This window comes from Mytilus trossulus, chromosome 10 (genome assembly GCF_036588685.1).
Source record: "Mytilus trossulus isolate FHL-02 chromosome 10, PNRI_Mtr1.1.1.hap1, whole genome shotgun sequence".
In the NCBI taxonomy this organism is placed as follows: Eukaryota; Metazoa; Mollusca; class Bivalvia; order Mytilida; family Mytilidae; genus Mytilus; species Mytilus trossulus.
In genome coordinates, this window is record NC_086382.1 from 29,170,905 (window position 1) to 29,190,370 (window position 19,466).

The 19,466-nt window shown below is 33.4% G+C and overlaps 1 protein-coding gene across 12 annotated transcripts in view; it reads right to left on the reverse strand.

Moving 5' to 3' along the window:
- LOC134687179 (diacylglycerol kinase zeta-like) overlaps nucleotides 1-19,466 on the reverse strand; it is a 208,664-nt gene that overhangs the window by 96,610 nt on the left and 92,588 nt on the right. The gene's annotated exons all lie outside the window — the stretch shown is intronic.

Here is a 19,466-nt window from a genome sequence, read left to right on the forward strand (position 1 = left end):
CAGAGTAAATAAAAAATGAATTATCACGTTGTCAACAAAAACATTTTCAATATTTATATCCATATAAGTTCAACACAGTACTTTCTCACAAAACATCAGCTTCAAACTTATTGGTCTCAAAACATCAATAGTCATTAGAAAATAAAATTCTAAAATCTTCTGATATTTACATCTATAATTAATAACACATGTTGTATATTTCTCCCGATAATTTTTGATTTCAACATCATATTTTCCATCTATATATCAGGAGAGAATTTTTCAAATCTATCAACAGTAATGATTTTCTTAATTAATCCAGGGGGTTATAATTTCCTGCTAAACTCTGTTATAAATTCCTGATCAGCTGATCTTAACACAGCTTAAGATCGCGACCAGAAACTGTAACACAACCAGAAACTGTAACACTCAAGTCGTCTGTTTCCTATATTTTTCCAAGTTTATTATGAAAACAGAAGAATTGTCGAAACAATAAGACTTCGTAGGCAGATAATGATTCACATTACATACGCAACTTCTTGGATGCAATTTCATCTTATTAAATATAGATGATCTATTAGTGGATACCTATATCGTTAATCCAAAGTAGTCCACATAATTGTACATAATGTACAAATTTCTCTAACATGTACATTTTCTCACCTGGGAAAATTAGATCCAGTTATATCATGGGCTGTACATTGGTATGTATCATACCACATCTTCTTTTTTATATAGAATATAGTTTAAAATACAAGGACAGATAATAAATCTATTTCTTTTAAGAAGACAATTTTTGGGGGTTGCTGGCTTTAAAGGGATTGACATTATATTTGCGCAGGTGTTTTTAAGGTACTAATTATTTGATTTTACTTCATGTCCATTGGCAAATATTTCATGAACATTTATTTAAAACAATATACCCAGCTTCTCTATCAATTCAGAATTCAATAATGAATTGAATTATAATTGCAATTTTTTGGCACAAGAGAATAATGTACAATTAATTAACATATTTTATGAAAGGTTCTTGTATAATATAACATTCATGAAAATTTGAATGTAAAAATGGATGTTTCAATTAAAGAGATTTTTCAGCACCTCCATTTTTCTCAGGGATGAAAAAAATGTGCATTAATTTCTAAATTATGGTAAATCTAAAGTTAAATCATCAAAAGTTCAGCTGTTTTACCTGGGTAATTTCAAAGCCAACAGCTAACAATTTTTCAAATAGCTTAATTCTCTAGTAATTAAGATAAATGGACAACTGTAAGCTTACAAGTCGAGATGGATCACCCCTGTTGTAAATAAATCTTCTCTCTTGTACTTTAAAAAAATGTTTTCCACTAAATATTTATTTATAATTTTGTAATTATTTTATTTTCATGGGGTAAATACCAAACAGTTCAAATATGATCCTTAAAATGTGCGTTATCTGGAGACTGCTTAAATCCTGAAAATCACTTTATCCTAGCAATATATGCAATGTAAACAAAACATTGTTGTTTTAAATCAGATTTCCTCCAAAATGCAGAACATTGTTTATAAAGATCTTACTATACTACATTTCTCAATCTAAACAAACAGTCACTATTTTAAAGTGTTACTTTTATGCTTAAAAGCTTGTTATAAGTTCAACTTCAAGGGAACATGTCAATACCATTTACTTGAAGAGGAACTATTAAATTTCTAATTTCTTCTCCATGGCATTCTGGATCCAGACAATATAGAATTTTTCAACACTTTTTTCTTGTTTCCCCCCCCCCCCCCCTCTCTAGTGTAAGATATTGGATTTTTTCCTAATTAATCATATATTTACCATTTCTCAACAGCACTGCTACTTTGGATTCTTTCTTTTTGAGGGACACAAATTTTTGTGGATTGAGTTTGCTAAAGTCTAAATACATAAACTTATACAAAAATATGTAAACTATCAAACATTGTGGTGATGGCCCTTCATAAGTACTGGTATCCTCTACTTTTAATAATAAATCAACAGCACTAGAAATCTAAAAGCATCAAAATGGACTTATAACTTGTAATAAGGGTAATCTCTAGGCCCGTATCCAGGAATTTCCAAGGGGGGATTATTAGAACTCACGAACTCAACTTTTAATTTAAACAGTTACAATTCGAACAGAACATTGACTTTAACAGTGCTTATTTGTTTTCAAGGGGGGTTCATCCATACCCCTGAAAGTCACCCCCCCCCCCCCCCTGGTTACGGGTATGATCTCAATATTTGATTACTTGAAAAAACCAGGACAAAATTTCTCTTCTAGCGGTGATAGAATTACCCCACACACACACACCCTAACGGTATTTATGTAAAACTTTCAATAAAAGGAGATGACGCTATACAATTATACATTTTCAATGAGACAGCAACCTAGAGACATGCATACCATTTAAGACATCTATCCACTTTTTTCCTTAATTACCAAAATATAAATTGGATTCTAGGTAAACTCCTACATTGCCATCAAAATAGTGATTTTATAGATCTGGTCAGACGTGCTGCTGCTTCTTTTAACCAAATTATCTAGACAATTTAAATAAAGAACTATATCAATCCTGTAGTATATCAGAATGCTCAACAAAAAATGTGTCCATCAGCTCAGAAACAATTTTGAAGAAATTTCATTTTGAATTCCAAAACTTGTTAAACCTGGAGAAAAAAAATGTATTTCAATTGAATATTAAACAGTAAAATAACAAAAATACTGAACTGTATGGAAAATTCTAAATGGAATTTAGTTCATAAGCCAATGGCAAAATCAAAATTTCATTAAACACAATCAAACAAATGGTTAACAACTGTCATTTTTCTGACTTGGTACAGGTATTTTCTCATGTAGAAAAAAATGGATTAAACCTGGTTTTATATCTAGCTAAACCTCTCACTTAAAGGTGTTTTTTTTATGTAACTGTCGAAAATTCAGCTAACTTTCAAAGTTTCCTTTTCAAGTTTGAAGCTAAGACAATAATTTGTAACTTGTGTTTCACCCCTGTGAATTATATTTAAAAAATGTCAACCCTTTCCATAGATTGTTATAAAAAAGTCCTACTCTGATCACTCCTTTTCCATTAAACCCTGATTAAAACAAACATGAAGGCTGCTCAGTCAATCAGCAGTGTCACTCTCATCAAAGAAATTCCATAAATAATCTTTCTATTTTTTTCATATTTTAATTTAACTAAAAGCTTTTTCCCCCTATATTAGAAACAGCAAATATAAAATACTTGACGAGATCATTCTCGCCGTAATGCTACAAGCTTTACAGAAATCCTCTTATATGTATAAGCATGTTTGCTTTGGAAGATTGTACTTATTTTACTATAAAATCATCACTTTTGATTGTTTTTAATCTGGCCATTAAGATGTTCCCAAACCACTCGATATATAACAATACATTTATATGCCCGCAGAAGCAGGAAGTAGAATTAGAGGCTTATAATTTTAACTCTGAGGTAAAACACCACATACATCATCTTACTTTGATTTTCAACAAGGTGAACATAGAGAATCCTATTATACATCAAGTTATATATATGAACAATAAAATCATCTTTCACAATCTAATACTAATGAAAGCTTAAAAAATCACGTTTTAATGGCAGATCCAGAGGAAGGGGATTTTTCAAGCAGTCAAAAGTCCATTAAAAATAACTAAAACAAATAAATGTAAAAAAAGAAAATGTGATATGATTGCCAATGAGACAACTCTTCACAAGAGACAAAATGACACAGAAATTAACAACTATAGGTCACTGTATGGCCTTCAACAATGAGCAAAGCCCATACCACATAGTCAGCTATAAAAAGGCCCAAAATGACAAGTGTAAAAAAAGTCAAACGACAATGGATCACCTTTGAAGGAAATGACACACTTTTGAGATATGGACTATAGATGATAAAAAAAATGAGGGATCTTGAAAAAGGTGAAATTTAAAAAAAAAAAAGCATGTGTATGGAAATGATCACCCTGTACACCCCCCCCCCCCCCACCCCTAAATAGAGTTGTAACCCCCTAAAAGAGTTGTGTCCCCATTAGAAGCCAACCAAGGTGAAAAAAGACCTTTGATGCGGATGAAATCAAAAAGTCAACAATTACCTGGCATTTAGAACCAGTGTCAAGAATGGATATGGTCCAACTCTCAAAAGCCAAGCCCTTACAATGGGAAATGTAATCTAAGTTTAGTTAAGGCCACACTTAAAAATATTTTGTTTTGCCCAAACCCTACACAAAGGTTGAGACAGTGGGTAGGTAGGTAGGCATTTTATTTTTTATTTTTCAAAAAATGAAATTGAAGTATCAGATGTTTACTAGTCTTCATGCCTATTTGATTAAAAAAAACCTTCTTCACAGGCCCGTAGCCAGGAATTTCCAAAGGGGTGTTCGTTTGACTCACAAACTCGACTTTAACAGTCACAATTCGAACAGAACATTGACTTTAACAGTGCTTATTTGTTTTCAAGGGGGGGTTCGTCCGAACCCCCTGAACCCCCCCTGGCTATGGGTATGCTTCAAATCAGGACAATAAAAGAATTTGAGTAGGCAGCTTTTTTCTGGGTAGGTAGTGTTTGGGCAAACAAACCTATTATTTATTATGGCCTAATTAAAGAATGAGGTATTTGCAAGGGAGGTAATTTATTAATAAACTAGCCTCAGAGAAAATATGCCACATCATACACCGTATAATCTATTTGAAGAAAGAAAATCCTTTCTTTGAAATCATCTTTTTTACAGAAATGTAGAGCAAAACTGACATATTAATTCTCAGACTTCAAACATCGAAGTTGCGTGTCATTCAGTAATAGTACACGAGGAAATAATTAAAAGACCTTACACAAAGACTTATGGATTAATAAGCATAATTTGAAGGCATCCTCTCAGAGATGACATATTGTCCACCCACATTCAAATATCGTGCTGTCAGTAACCCGACACAAATACTACTCAGCTGTGTAAATCCTTCTTTGTTTTCCATATAATTAATTATAGTATTACTATGTATTTGCTTCACTGAAGCAATGACCATAAAACATGTATTATTTCATTTTCAATACTATAATGAATTTATCAAAAAATTTGCATTAACGAAAAATCTTTTCTCTTAACTTATATTTCGTTCTTTGATGTTGAAGTTTCTGTCAACATTAAAAAGGATCATTCTTAACTGAAATGAATACCAATTGTTATTCTTACATTAGATGTTAATTTCAATATCCATCATAATGCACATGTAAAATAATATCCCAAGAAATATACTCATTAGTAGTTTTGTTTTGTTTTGATTTTATTGTATAGAACTGAGTATTACCAAACTGAACTTTTACATATTGATAATAGCCTGCACTTTTAGACCATACAAGAGTACATCTGACAGAGATCACATGACTTTTCTCCTCCTACTGATATTTCTTGAACAATTTTAGGAGAAATTCATGTTGAAACAAGAGTCTCCCATTTCACTGTGAAAATGCTATAATCTATACTGCGTCCTAATAAAATTGATAAAAGAAATGGGGGATTTGTTAGAAACAACAAATCAATATAAAAGCAGAAAACAGCCAAAGGCCTGTGACCAATGCCTTATGGGTCTTCAACACAGCAAGTGGTCAGTGTTTATTGGTGAAGAAGGCTGTATTACCAAGAAAGAACCATCTATGACCTTTTGAAGGAAAACTGACAATCCTAGGCCATAAAGATTAGAGTTGAGCGCACCTGCTATGATTGGATTTCAAACTCAGATACAGTAGTTCAACTCTGTCTCCTTTATAGTTCTGAGATAGAATAAGACAATCATTTGTTTATTATATTACTTTTAACAGCATCTCTCTTAGAATTCATAAACACATTCATTCCACAGTACTTGGGTCTTTAATATGAGAAATACTGCATACATTATTTGTGGGATGAAATAAAGATATTTCTCCTACAGTAAAACATCATCTGAACATTTTAATATAGATAATTAAGATATTACATTCCAAAGATCAACCACACCATTCTTCTTCATGTTAATTATAAAGATCCACTCAAGGATTGCTCTGTCAATCATGATTATCATTAACAAGCCCTCTACATGTATATAGATCATTAAAGCATTAATCATTAATAAAATTAACGATACCAATTTTCTTGCACCAGATGCGCATTTAGACAAGACATGTCTCTTCAGTGATGCTCGTGGCCAAAATATTTGAAATCCAAAGCTTATATATAAAAAATGAAGAGCTTTAATCCAAAACGTCCATAATGTATAGCCAAATCCGTGAAAGGAATCAGAGCTTTGCATGAGGGAGATACATTCCTTAATTTATAAAAATTTCTAATATTTTGTAACAGCAAATTTTAATAACACAAAAAATCTGTATTTTCATGCCAGTACCGAAGTACTGGCTACTAGGCTCAGGTAATACCCTCGGGGACTTATAGTCAACCAGCAGAATCTTTGCTATAAGGGGGGATAATAAACTGTTTATAAAGACACCCCTTTACATGTATACATCATTAAAGCATTAATCACTAACCTTTGCTCTAAGGGGGATAATAAAGACTGTTTATAAAGACACCCCTTTTACATGTATATTGTTTATAAAGACACCCCTTTTACATGTATATATCATTAAAGCAATAATCACCAACCTTTGTTATAAGGGGGGATAACACAGAGTAGTATAAAGAAACCTCTTCTAAATGTATAGATCATTAAAGCATTAATAACCTTGCTATAAGGGGGATAATAAAGACTGTTTATAAAGAAACCCCTTCTAAAATTAAAATGTATATCATTACAGCAAAAATCACCAACCTTTGTTATAAGGGGATATAACACAGAGTATTATAAAGAAACCTCTTCTAAATGTATATATCAATATAGCAATAATCACCAACCTTTGTTATAAGGGGAGATAATAAAAGAGTATTCATAAAGACAACTTTTCTACATCATATAGATCATTTATAGCAATTATAAATTAACTCGAATAATTCAAGCCCTTTCCGTGTTCGATTTTCTCCCACACGAGGGCTTTTAATGTAGCCTTCGTAGATCAGCGGAATATAACGACTGAATTATTCGGGTTAATTATAAATCAACAACCTTTGTTGTAAAGGGAGATAACACAGAGTATTTATAAAGAAAACCCTTCTATAATGTATATACATATATTATTATACAATAAATTACCAATCATAGAATCAGAATACTTTGTGATAAGGGGAGATAATACAGTGTTTTCATAAAGACACCCCTTCTACATGTATAGATCATTAAAGCATTTAAATCACCAATCATAGAAAAAGTACTTTGTTTATAGGGGAGATAATTCTGAAAATGAATGCAGACAAAGACATACAACTCTCTTACGTGTATAGATCATTATAGCATAAATCACCAATCATAGAAAAAGTACTTCATTTTAAGGAGATATAATTCAGAAAATTTATACAAAGACAACTCTCCTTCATGTATATATCATTATAGCATAAATCACCAATCTTTTGAATAAAAGGGAGATAAATCAGAATGTTTATAAAAACAACCCTTCTGTCTATTCAATATATTTCCTGTTTTTCTTCATTGTCCTACCCTATTTTCTTTCTTTTCCTATCTCTTTCTTTCACTTCTTTCTACATTATGTACATACAGACTCTTTTCAAAACAAGAGGCTCTCAAGAGCCTGAATCGCTCACTTTAATTCTTTTGGTTAAATCTCTCATCAATGATTATTTTGGCTTTTCAATTTATTTAAATGTTTTTTGGATCGTCCTATTTTCTTCAAAAGCCAAAAAAAATAATCATTTTCTCCTATGTTCTATTTTAGCCATAGCAGCTATGTTTCTTGACATACAAGGAAATAAAATATAAAATTTATACTAAATACTCTGAAACTCATTTAGCCTAAGTTTGGCTGAAATTGATACAGCAGTTTCAAAGGAGAAGATTTTTTAAAGTAAGTCAACATGATGAACAAATTGCGAAAAAAGTCCTTAAAGGGCAATAACTCCTTAAGGGGTCAATTGACAATTTTGGTCAAATTGACTTAAATGAAGATCTTACTTTGCTGAACATCATTGCTGTTTACAGTTTATTTCTATCTATAATTATATTCAAGATAATAACCAAAAACAGCAAAATTTCCTTAAAATTATCAATTCAGGGGCAGCAACCCAACAACAGGTTGTCTGATTCATCTGAAAATTTCAGGGCAGATACATTGTAGATCTTGACCTGATCAACTTTACAACCCCAGGTCAGATTTGCTCTAAATGCTTTGGTTTTTGAGTTATAAGCCAAAAACTGCATTTGACCCCTATGTTCTATTTTTAGCAATGGCGACCATGTTTGTTGATAGATCATAACTTCAGATACAATTTACAAACTAGATACCCTAAGGAACATTCAGTTAAAGTTTGGAAGTATTTGGCCCAGTAGTTTCAGAGGAGAAGAATTTTGTAAAAGATTTTTAAGATTTATGAAAAATGGTTAAAAATTGACTATAAAGGGCAATAACTCCTAAAGGGGTCAACTGACCATTTCTGTCATTTGACTTATTTGTAAATCTTACTTTGCTGAACATTATTGCTGTTTACAGTTTATCTCTATCTATAATAATATTCAAGATAATAACCAAAAACAGCTAAATTTCCTTAAAATTATCAATTCAGGGGCAGCAACCCAACAACAGGTTGTCTGATTCATCTGAAAATTTCAGGGCAGATAGATCTTGACCTGATAAACAATATAGCCCCGGGTCAGATTTGCTCTAAATGCTTTGGTTTTTGAGTTATAAGCCAAAAACTGCATTTGACCCCTATGTTCTATTTATAGCAATGGTGACCATGTTTGTTGATGGATCATAACTTCAGATACAATTTACAAACTAGATACCCTAAGGAACATTCAGTTAAAGTTTGAAAGTATTTGGCCCAGTAGTTTCAGAGGAAACGATTCTTGAAATAGTTTACGACGACAGACGACGGACGACAGACGCGACGGACGCCAAGTGATGGCATAAGCTCACTTGTCCCTTCGGGACAGGTGAGCTAAAAATCATAAGAGAAAACTTACTTATAATTCATAAATCATGAACATCTCAATATAACTAATACGCTCAATTTTTATTATAAGATTTTATTTAGAAAAGAGCTGCAGGAAAGAAGATCAAAGCATGATGCACAGTGAATTTGAACATTCAAAACTATATTAAGCAACAATGTCAGATTCTAAACATTTATAGTGTACAGTTATTGATAAAATCAAAATACTTTAAGAAAACACAGGCAATATATATCTATCATGTATTTTTAACACTATTTATAAAACAGAAGATATGGTATGATTGCCTGAATGAGACAAATCTCCACAAGAGACCAAATGACACTGAAATTAACAGCTGTAGTTCATTGTTAGGCCTTCAACAATGAGTAAAGATTATACTTCATAGTCAGCTATCAAAGGCCTGAATTCACAAATGTAAAACAATTGAAACAGAAAAATATAATGGTCTTATTTAAATGTACAAAATAATGAACGAAAAACAAAAAATATGTAACACAGCTTACAACCACTTAACTACATGGTCCTGACTTGGGACAGACACAAACGTTGAGAATCTGGCTGGGTTAAACATGTTAGCAGGATCCCAACCATCCCCTAACATGGGGCAGTGGTGCAACAGTACAACATAACTTTTGTTCATTAAATCACAGATCCTTGCAACACTTTACAGTGGCGGATCCAGGGGGAGGGTTTCAGGGGTTGGAACCCCCCTTTTTTTGGACAATCAATGCATTTCAATGGGGACATATAGTTGGAACCCCCCTTTCTCCTGGGTTGGGAACCCCCCCTTTTTTAACAAGACTGGATCCGTCCCTGCTTTATGGTGCATGTAACTACAATAACAAACTACTGGTAAAACACTCATCTCTCAACACAAGTAATTCATAGATAACAAAACTGGGAAAAGGATGAAAAATTCTGGGAATATCATTAATAGTATGTAAATGTTATATAAAGAAGATTACATCTGTCAATGCTTTTTACACCTACACTGAACCCGCAATAGCTTGGAAAAAATGGCAAAGGGCCATAATGTCAGTGGTGGATCAGACAGGGGAAGGGTAACAGGGGTTGGAACCCCCCTTTTTTTGGACGATAAATGCATTTGAATGTAGACATATAGTTGGAACCCCCCCTTTTGTCCTGGGTTGGGAAACCCCCCCTTTTGTCCTGGGTTGGGAAACCCCCCTTTTTAAAATGGCTGGATCCGCCCCTGAATGTACATCTTGACAGTTCTCCTCTTAAGGCCAATTTTTACCATTGTACCATTCTGCTTAATACCTTCTTATTATTTCTACCTCAAACTAGAGGCTCTAAAGAGCCTGTGTCGCTCACCTTGGTCTATGTGAATATTAAACAAAGGAAGCAGATTGAAAATTGACTACAAAGGTCAATAACTCCTACAGGGGTCAATTGACCATTTCGTTCATGTTGACTTATTTGTAGATCTTACTTTGCTGAACATTATTGCTGTTTACAGTTTACCTATATCTATAATAATATTCAATATAAAACAGCAAAATTTCCTTAAAATTACCAATTCAAAACAGGTTGTCCAATTCATCTGAAAATTTCAGGGCAGATAGATCTTCACCTGATTAACAATTTTACCCAATGTCAGATTTGCTCTAAATGCTTTGGTTTTTGAGTTATAAGCCAAAAACTGCATTTTACCCCTATGTTCTATTTTTAGCCGTGGCGGCCATCTTGATTTGATGGCCAGGTCACCGGACACATTTTTTAAACAAGAAACCCCAAAGATGATTGTGGCCAAGTTTGGATCAATTTGGCACAGCAGTTTCAGAGAAGAAGATTTTAGTAAAAGATATATAAAATTTATGAAAAATGGTTAAAAATTGACTTTAAAGGGCAATAACTCCTAAAGAGGTCAACTGACCATTTTGGTCATGTTGACTTATTTGTAAATCTGACCTTGCTGAACATTATTGCTGTTAACAGTTTAACTATATCTATAATAATATTCAATATAATAACCAAAAACAGCAAAATTTCCTTAAAATTACCAATTCAGGGGCCGCAACCCAAAAACAGGTTGTCCAATTCATCTGAAAATTTCAGGGCAGATAGATCTTCACCTGATTAACAATTTTACCCAATGTCAGATTTGCTCTAAATGCTTTGGTTTTTGAGTTATAAGCCAAAAACTGCATTTTACCCCTATGTTCTATTTATAGCCATGGCGGTCATCTTGGTTAGTTGGCGGGGTCACCGAACACAATTTTTAAACTAGATACCCCAATGATGATTGTGGCCAAGTTTCAAATAATTTGGCCCAGCAGTTTCAGAAGAGAAGATTTTTCTAAAAGATTACTAAGATTTACGAAAAATGGTTAAAAATTGACTATAAAGGGCAATAACTCCTAAAGTGGTCAACTGATCATTTTGGTCATGTTGACTTATTTGTAGATCTTACTTTGCTGAACATTATTGCTTTTTACAGTTTATCTCTATCTGAAATAATATTCAAGATAATAACCAAAAACAACAAAATTTCCTTAAAATGACCAATTCAGGGCCAGCAACCTAACAACGGAATGTCAGATTCATCTGAAAATTTCAGGGCAGATAGATCTTAACCTGATTAACAATATTACCCCATGTCAGATTTGCCCTAAATGCTTTGGTTTTTGAGTTATAAGCCAAAAACTGCATTTTACCCCTATGTTCTATTTATAGCCATGGCGGCCATCTTGGTTAGTTGGCGGGGTCACCGGACACAATTTTTAAACTAGATACCCCAATGATGATTGTGGCCAAGTTTGGTTAAATTTGGCCCAGTAGTTTCAGAGGAGAAGATTTTTGTAAAAGTTAACGCAGGACGACGACGGACGACGACGGACGACGACGACGGACGACGACGGACGCCGGACGCCAAGTGATGAGAAAAGCTCACTTTGCCCTTCGGGCCAGGTGAGCTAAAAACTACAAATTACTTACAACCAACCCAGCAGCAAATATACTTCCAAAATTAAAACTTCAAGAGCATAACAATTCAATTAGGTACTAAATTAAAGCTATTTTCTTAATGCATGCAGATTAAAGGTTTGGTAAGCTTGCTTGCTTTGTTTGTAAAAATGTTGATCAAGCAACCAATAACATTATAGATGAATCCCTGCCTATTTGTTGTTGATGGCAAATGGCAACCTTAGTAACAATGCTTGTGCAAACATTTATAAAAACAATATTTCAAGCAACTTCTGCCAACCAAACCTTAAAACTTGTAACATGCATTAGGAAAATAGCTCTAAATGTGTATTTTAACCATCATAACTCAGTCAAAACTGTGAGCTGATCAGTATAATTATGTACCTGTTATTAGATGACATGATTGGCAGGTTTCTGTAACAATTAAACAACAATAACTTCTCCCATAATTACTAATTGTTTTAGTAGGATAATGAACCATTGGAGATGAAGGCATTAGCTAACAATTATTCAAACAATTGTGAGGTGAATTAAGTTATCCAATAAAAATTGGGTTAAAGAATGTTTCATGCCAAGTTTTCTGTGTCAAGACATAAGTGCAAGAAGCTGGAATAATTTAGGCAGAACTTGTAAAAAATTATTCATCCCCTTTTTCTCTTGTATGTTTTAAAAAGAACCAGACATTTAATAAACTCATAAACTGCACTAATAATAACAGTCTTTGTAACATAACATGGATAAAAATGATCTGTTTGGTATACATCAAATTGAATGAGACAGCAAGTCAACAACATACAAAAACAAAGTTATTAAAGACTATAACAGCCTTCAATGATAGTATATATCTATATAATATAGGCACATTGCAAATATGTCTCTGATATGAACATGATGAAAGGCCATCAAGTTCTAACATTAATATTCTTCAATATCCTTTATATTTCAAGACTACACCCCTCCCCCTTTTGCTGAGTGATGTCCTTGATTTCATATAGATATGATTCTGCATATACATGTCATGTACAGATAGTTGTTAGAAGTTTTATTCATGTTGGATGTTGAACTCTATACATTGAATTGACCACTGAAACCTGGACTAATCATATTTTCCCCAATTGTTGTAATACAACATGAATTGTCTTTTGTACAAGCACTGTAACCATTAAAGCAATAACGAAATTTATACTAAAATAATACAAATATAACTGTTGCATAGTGTTAATCATCTCCTAATATCCATATGGCTGCAGGACAAATACTTATTGCTAAATAAATCTCTGAGCAACTAATGGTTCCTTTTTATTAAGAGTGTGAACAACCATTTCTGCATTTCATGAATGAAATGTACATTTCCAGTAACAAATTAAATTAGCATTAATTCAATAACAACGTAATGGACATTTATAATACACTAGTGTTAACAGTTTGTATTCGTAACATCCAGATATTATAGCAATTTCACATCAGCAACATTACAAAAAACAATAATGGCTGAGTCTATGTAAATTCTTATTCAGGGATTTCAATAAGTTTTGAAGTAGAAGGATAAAACCAAAAAGGAGTACTACCAATTCGGACTGCAAAGCCTGCCGTCAAACCTACAGCCAGGGGTCTGGGACCGCCTGTAGGTGGCGGATTTCCTTCAAGTAGACGACAAAAATCGTCGCCTACCGCCTTCTATTGAAAGCCCTGCTTATCTACAGTATAGTCTAGTGCTGTTGGTTGCTGTCTCCAATAATTAGGCCATTGAAGTTAACTTGTTTAGTTTCATATTTTGCCATGCCCTGAGCCTTTTGCCTGGACCTTAAATCATCATCATCAGACTTATTATACTCCACCATACTGGAATATTTTAGCATCAAGCTTTCAAATGATCAATAAATTGTTTTAATTATCCCCCTTTAATTTTTTGGTGGTGTCTCCCTTAGTACTCAAAGCTTCACTAGAGGTATTATCATTTCTGGGTTAGCTAAACTTTCAATTGCTTTTGAATGCATTATCATCATCAGGAAGGGATAGGACCTTTATCTGGACTCCAGGATCAGGTGTTTTCAAGCTTGGGATTTCGGGATTAACCCTTTCAGGATCCGGGAATTATTATTTTTGAATTTTGGGACCTCAGGATTTCTTGTTTTTAAGCTCGGGATTTCAGGATTTCATTTTTTTTAAGCCGTGATTTCGGGATCAGGACCCCTTCTATCCCCCCTCATTATGGTTTCCTACATCTTCACAATACATGGGTTATAATATGATCCACCTTACTTCAAGGGCGGAGGAGGAAGGGGGAGGGGGCAGGAACGTAACCCTTTAAGGTGAGCAAAAATCCTCTTTACATGAAGAGTAGGGGAACTGGATTGTAACTTTGAGCCTAAGCAAAGATGGGGATCTAAATCATTCATATCAAAGCAGGGGCGGATCCAGCCCTTTTAAAAAGGGGAGGTTCCCAAACCAGGATAAAGGGGGGGTTCCAGCTATATGTCCCTATTCAAATGTATTGATCGGCCAAAAAGAAGGGGGTACAGTCCAACCCCTGGCAACCCCCCCCCCCCTGGATCCGCCAATGCAAAGCATGCAACATCCCATTATTTACTTACAATGACCAATCAGTATAAACGTAACAGGAGATATTAAAGCAGCGAGTTCATAGCCATTTAATGGTAACCATTGCAGATAGCATTTTGGCCTTCAGTGTTTGAGTTTACAAAGATGTAAATGTCTCAAGCGATTTCAGTTATAGACATAAACAATATAATAATTAAGATATTTATTCAGAAAAAAAAAAGTAAACCTGTTGTTTGGATCAAACCTTAGTAATTCAGACAGCAGAAGAGAAAAAACACTTTGATGAAGAAACTGTACTTAAAAGAACCTTTAGAGACACAGATCTGACAACACAGTTGCACTAAATGTGTAATAAGAACTCGTAAGTGGGATATCAATGCAAATATATTCTAAACTATATTATACCAGATAATTGCTTTTTGTTTATAGTATCTTATTCCGAGTCCCATGTGTCCATTGAAATGTCACGATGTATATAACAAGGTTAAATAAGTGTTTTTATTTTCCATTTCTATGATTTTACTCGAAACATTTAACTAATGCCAACAACCTCTTAAACATTAAGTTGTTGATTTGGATGATAATACTAGAATCATATTTCTAAATGATTTTTTCTCAATTAGTTTTCTGAACTCCGATGGAGTACATTATTGATGAAAACAAAACAAAATGGATATACAAACCTTTCAAAAAACAATAACTCTTTAAGAGTGGCGAAAGATACTAAAGAGAATTCAAACTCACAAGTCAAACTAAACTAACAACGACCTTGTCATAAAAAAGAAAAAGACAAACAAACCACAGTCGATAAAACACAACATATAAAACTAAACTAAGCTACTCAAAACCCGCTAAAAATAGAGGGTGATCTCAGATGTTCTATTTTTTTCTTTATAATGACTTTTTTAAAACTTTCTGTGTGAAGACACTTTCATATCCAAACAGCAATGATACAAAAATATGGGAAAACATTTGGATACGTTCTAGCCAAAATCTGATATTTTAGTCTACTTAATATCTTCATATAATATTGTCCTATTAAAGTTTTATAAAGAAACTAACAACTAAATGAATGAGTTATGTGAAATAAAGCATTTGATTTCTATGTAAAATTGTTTAAAACTAGGGGTCTCCCTTGACTGTATTGAAAATAATGATAAAAAAATTCAATTTGTTTATAATCGTAAATAGTGAGCAAGACCATGCAACTTTAGCTGTATTTATTCATGCTTTTTTCTGTTCATTGTGAACAATTTTGACATATATTCAGAACCTTTCTAATCATAAACGAAGATCAAATTATTGTCATCAAATCTAAGCGTCATTGCATTCGACTCTTCACGTTTCTAACCAAATGTAAATCTTAGCCGTTTAAGTATAAAATAAAGGTGGTGAAAGCCACTTCCTTTATATGTGGATCTTTAATGTCAGCCGTTAAAAATGGACCAAAATGCCAAACTTACTATTCCTGCATAAAATACAGGTCAAGGTCACATAATTTAATAGTGCATATCTGTCGTTTCATGATACCTCAACTATCACAGACCATTAATGGTAACTCTTCATAATAATTTTGTAGTTATGTAATAACTGTGACAGATTAACAGATAAAACATCATCTCCCCTAAAACTCATTCTACAGCAAGGGGATTATTAAATTGTGAGTGGTTCAATTCAACAAACAGAACACGGACTGTACTTTTATCAGCCATCAATTCTAAATAAGGAATTATTTGATCTCTAGAAAATTTATAAGAATTGTCTTGAAACAAACCTAACTTGAAATAGAGTTAGCCAATTGCATAGCATCAGGCTAAGGTTAATTTTACTTTCACTGATTTTCCATATGAACAAACTTACCCCCCCCCCCCTTAGATTATGCATGCATGGATTACAAAACTCTCCTAAATTGGGTTTATCTTATCAATTTTTCCAGAATTCAAAATTATTCCAGTTTAAATAATTCCATGTTTCTAATACCTTTGGCAAGTCTTTTGTCACCCTAAATCATGGATTCTGTTCATACAGAGAGCTTGACAGATACCAACCCTAGATAACCCTAGATAACCTAGAGAAACCTAAAAATACCAACCTATAACCTAGAGAAACCTACAAATACCAACCTATAACCCAGAGAAACCTACAAATACCAACCTATAACCTAGAGAAACCTACAAATACCAACCTATAACCTAGAGAAACATACAAATACCAACCTATAACCTAGAGAAACCTAAAAATACCAACCTATAACCTAGAGAAACCTACAAATACCAACCTATAACCTAGAGAAACCTACAAATACCAACCTATAACCCAGAGAAACCTACAAATACCAACCTATAACCTAGAGAAACCTACAAATACCAACCTATAACCTAGAGAAACCTAAAAATACCAACCTATAACCTAGAGAAACCTACAAATACCAACCTATAACCTAGAGAAACCTACAAATACCAACCCTAGATAACCTAGAGAAACCTACAAATATCAACCTATAACCTAGAGAAACCTACAAATACCAACCTATAACCTAGAGAAACATACAAATACCAACCCTAGATAACCTAGAGAAACCTACAAATACCAACCTATAACCTAGAGAAACCTACAAATACCAACCCTAGATAACCTAGAGAAACCTACAAATACCAACCTATAACCTAGAGAAACCTACAAATACCAACCTATAACCTAGAGAAACCTACAAATACCAACCTATAACCTAGAGAAACCTACAAATACCAACCTATAACCTAGAGAAACCTACAAATACCAACCCTAGATAACCTAGATAAACCTTCAAATACCAACCCTAGATAACCTAGAGAAACCTACAAATACCAATAATAACCTAGAGAAACATACAAATACCAACCTATAACCTAGAGAAACCTACAAATACCAACCCTAGATAACCTAGAGAAACCTACAAATACCAACCTATAACCTAGAGAAACCTACAAATACCAACCCTGGATAACCTAGAGAAACCTACAAATACCAACCTATAACCTAGAGAAACCTACAAATACCAACCTATAACCTAGAGAAACCTACAAATACCAACCCTAGATAACCTAGAGAAACCTACAAATACCAAACTATAACCTAGAGAAACCTACAAATACCAACCTATAACCTAGAGAAACCTACAAATACCAACCCTAGATAACCTAGAGAAACCTACAAATACCAACCTATAACCTAGAGAAACCTACAAATACCAACCCTAGATAACCTAGAGAAACCTACAAATACCAACCTATAACCTAGAGAAACCTACAAATACCAACCTATAACCTAGAGAAACCTAAAAATACCAACCTATAACCTAGAGAAACCTACAAATACCAACCCTAGATAACCTAGATAAACCTTCAAATACCAACCCTAGATAACCTAGAGAAACCTACAAATATCAACCTATAACCTAGAGAAACCTACAAATACCAACCTATAACCTAGAGAAACCTACAAATACCAACCTATAACCTAGAGAAACATACAAATACCAACCTATAACCTAGAGAAACATACAAATACCAACCCTAGATAACCTAGAGAAAACTACAAATACCAACCCTTTATAACCTAGAGAAACATACAAATACCAACCCTAGATAACCTAGAGAAACCTACAAATACCAACCTATAACCTAGAGAAACCTACAAATACCAACCCTAGATAACCTAGAGAAACCTACAAATACCAACCTATAACCTAGAGAAACCTACAAATACCAACCCTAGATAACCTAGAGAAACCTACAAATACCAACCTATAACCTAGAGAAACCTACTCAATCACCTCTCTAATGATTTAATTCCAATTATCATTTAACCTTATAGAAAAAGTTCATCACAAATGTGAAAAGCCACATCTTGCCTGAAGAGGTACTAAAATATTCTCAAAAAACATATATAAAATTCTACTACGACTTTACTAAAACTTGTTATTTATCAAAAAAGCCAATTAAGTTCCAGCACAATAAAGCCAGTAATTGCTTTGCCACAGGGAATTACTTTCTAACACTTAAGCAAAGGTTAATCATTTCACTGCTGAAACACTTTGTGAAATCAAATGTTTGTTAACTTTGCAGATAGGCAGATTTTTATGTACACAGAAACCCAAAGGCTCTCTTGTCAACAGTTTTTGTCAACTTGGAACATAAAAATGCAATTATAATCCCATATTCTAGGGAAAAATGCATATCTGATATAGATTTTCAATTTTTAGCATAATAGATAAGAATGCTGTTCACTTTGTTGTATCTGAATGTTTAATGGAGGCAGCGATAACTGGTCTGAAACTTAATTTCTTACACAACATACTACAATATGTAAGTCCAATAACTAAGAACTTGAATATCTTGGGGAAAATTTATTCCAAACTTGTTATGAGAGATTCAGTCTAAGATACATGTACAACCAGCTCCCTCATTATTGTATAAAATAAAATAGCATAACCATAGTCCATGTACCCAAGTCTTAAATTGCAGCAAGGTTCTTTATGGTTACTTAAAAAATAACCTAACTACACCTATAAACCAAATACTAAGTTAAAAATTGGTCTCCCATTGCTGCTTCAAAAAAATCAAAATCCACTTTACTTACAAACTTCATTATCAAATATTAAAAACAAATTATACAAAAACTGTATAAAATACTGTTGTTCAGATATCCCTGAATATTCAGTCAACTGTGCAGTCAGGAATGGAAATAGAAGAGGAAGATACCTGAATGGGACAATGGGTGCTACATGTGGAGCAGGATCTGCTTACCCTTCCGGAGCACCTACGATCACCCCTTTAGTGTTTGGTGGGGTTCGTGTTGTTTATTCTTTAGTTTTCTTTGTTGTGTCATGTGTACTATTGTTTGTCTGTTTGTCTTTTTCATTTTTA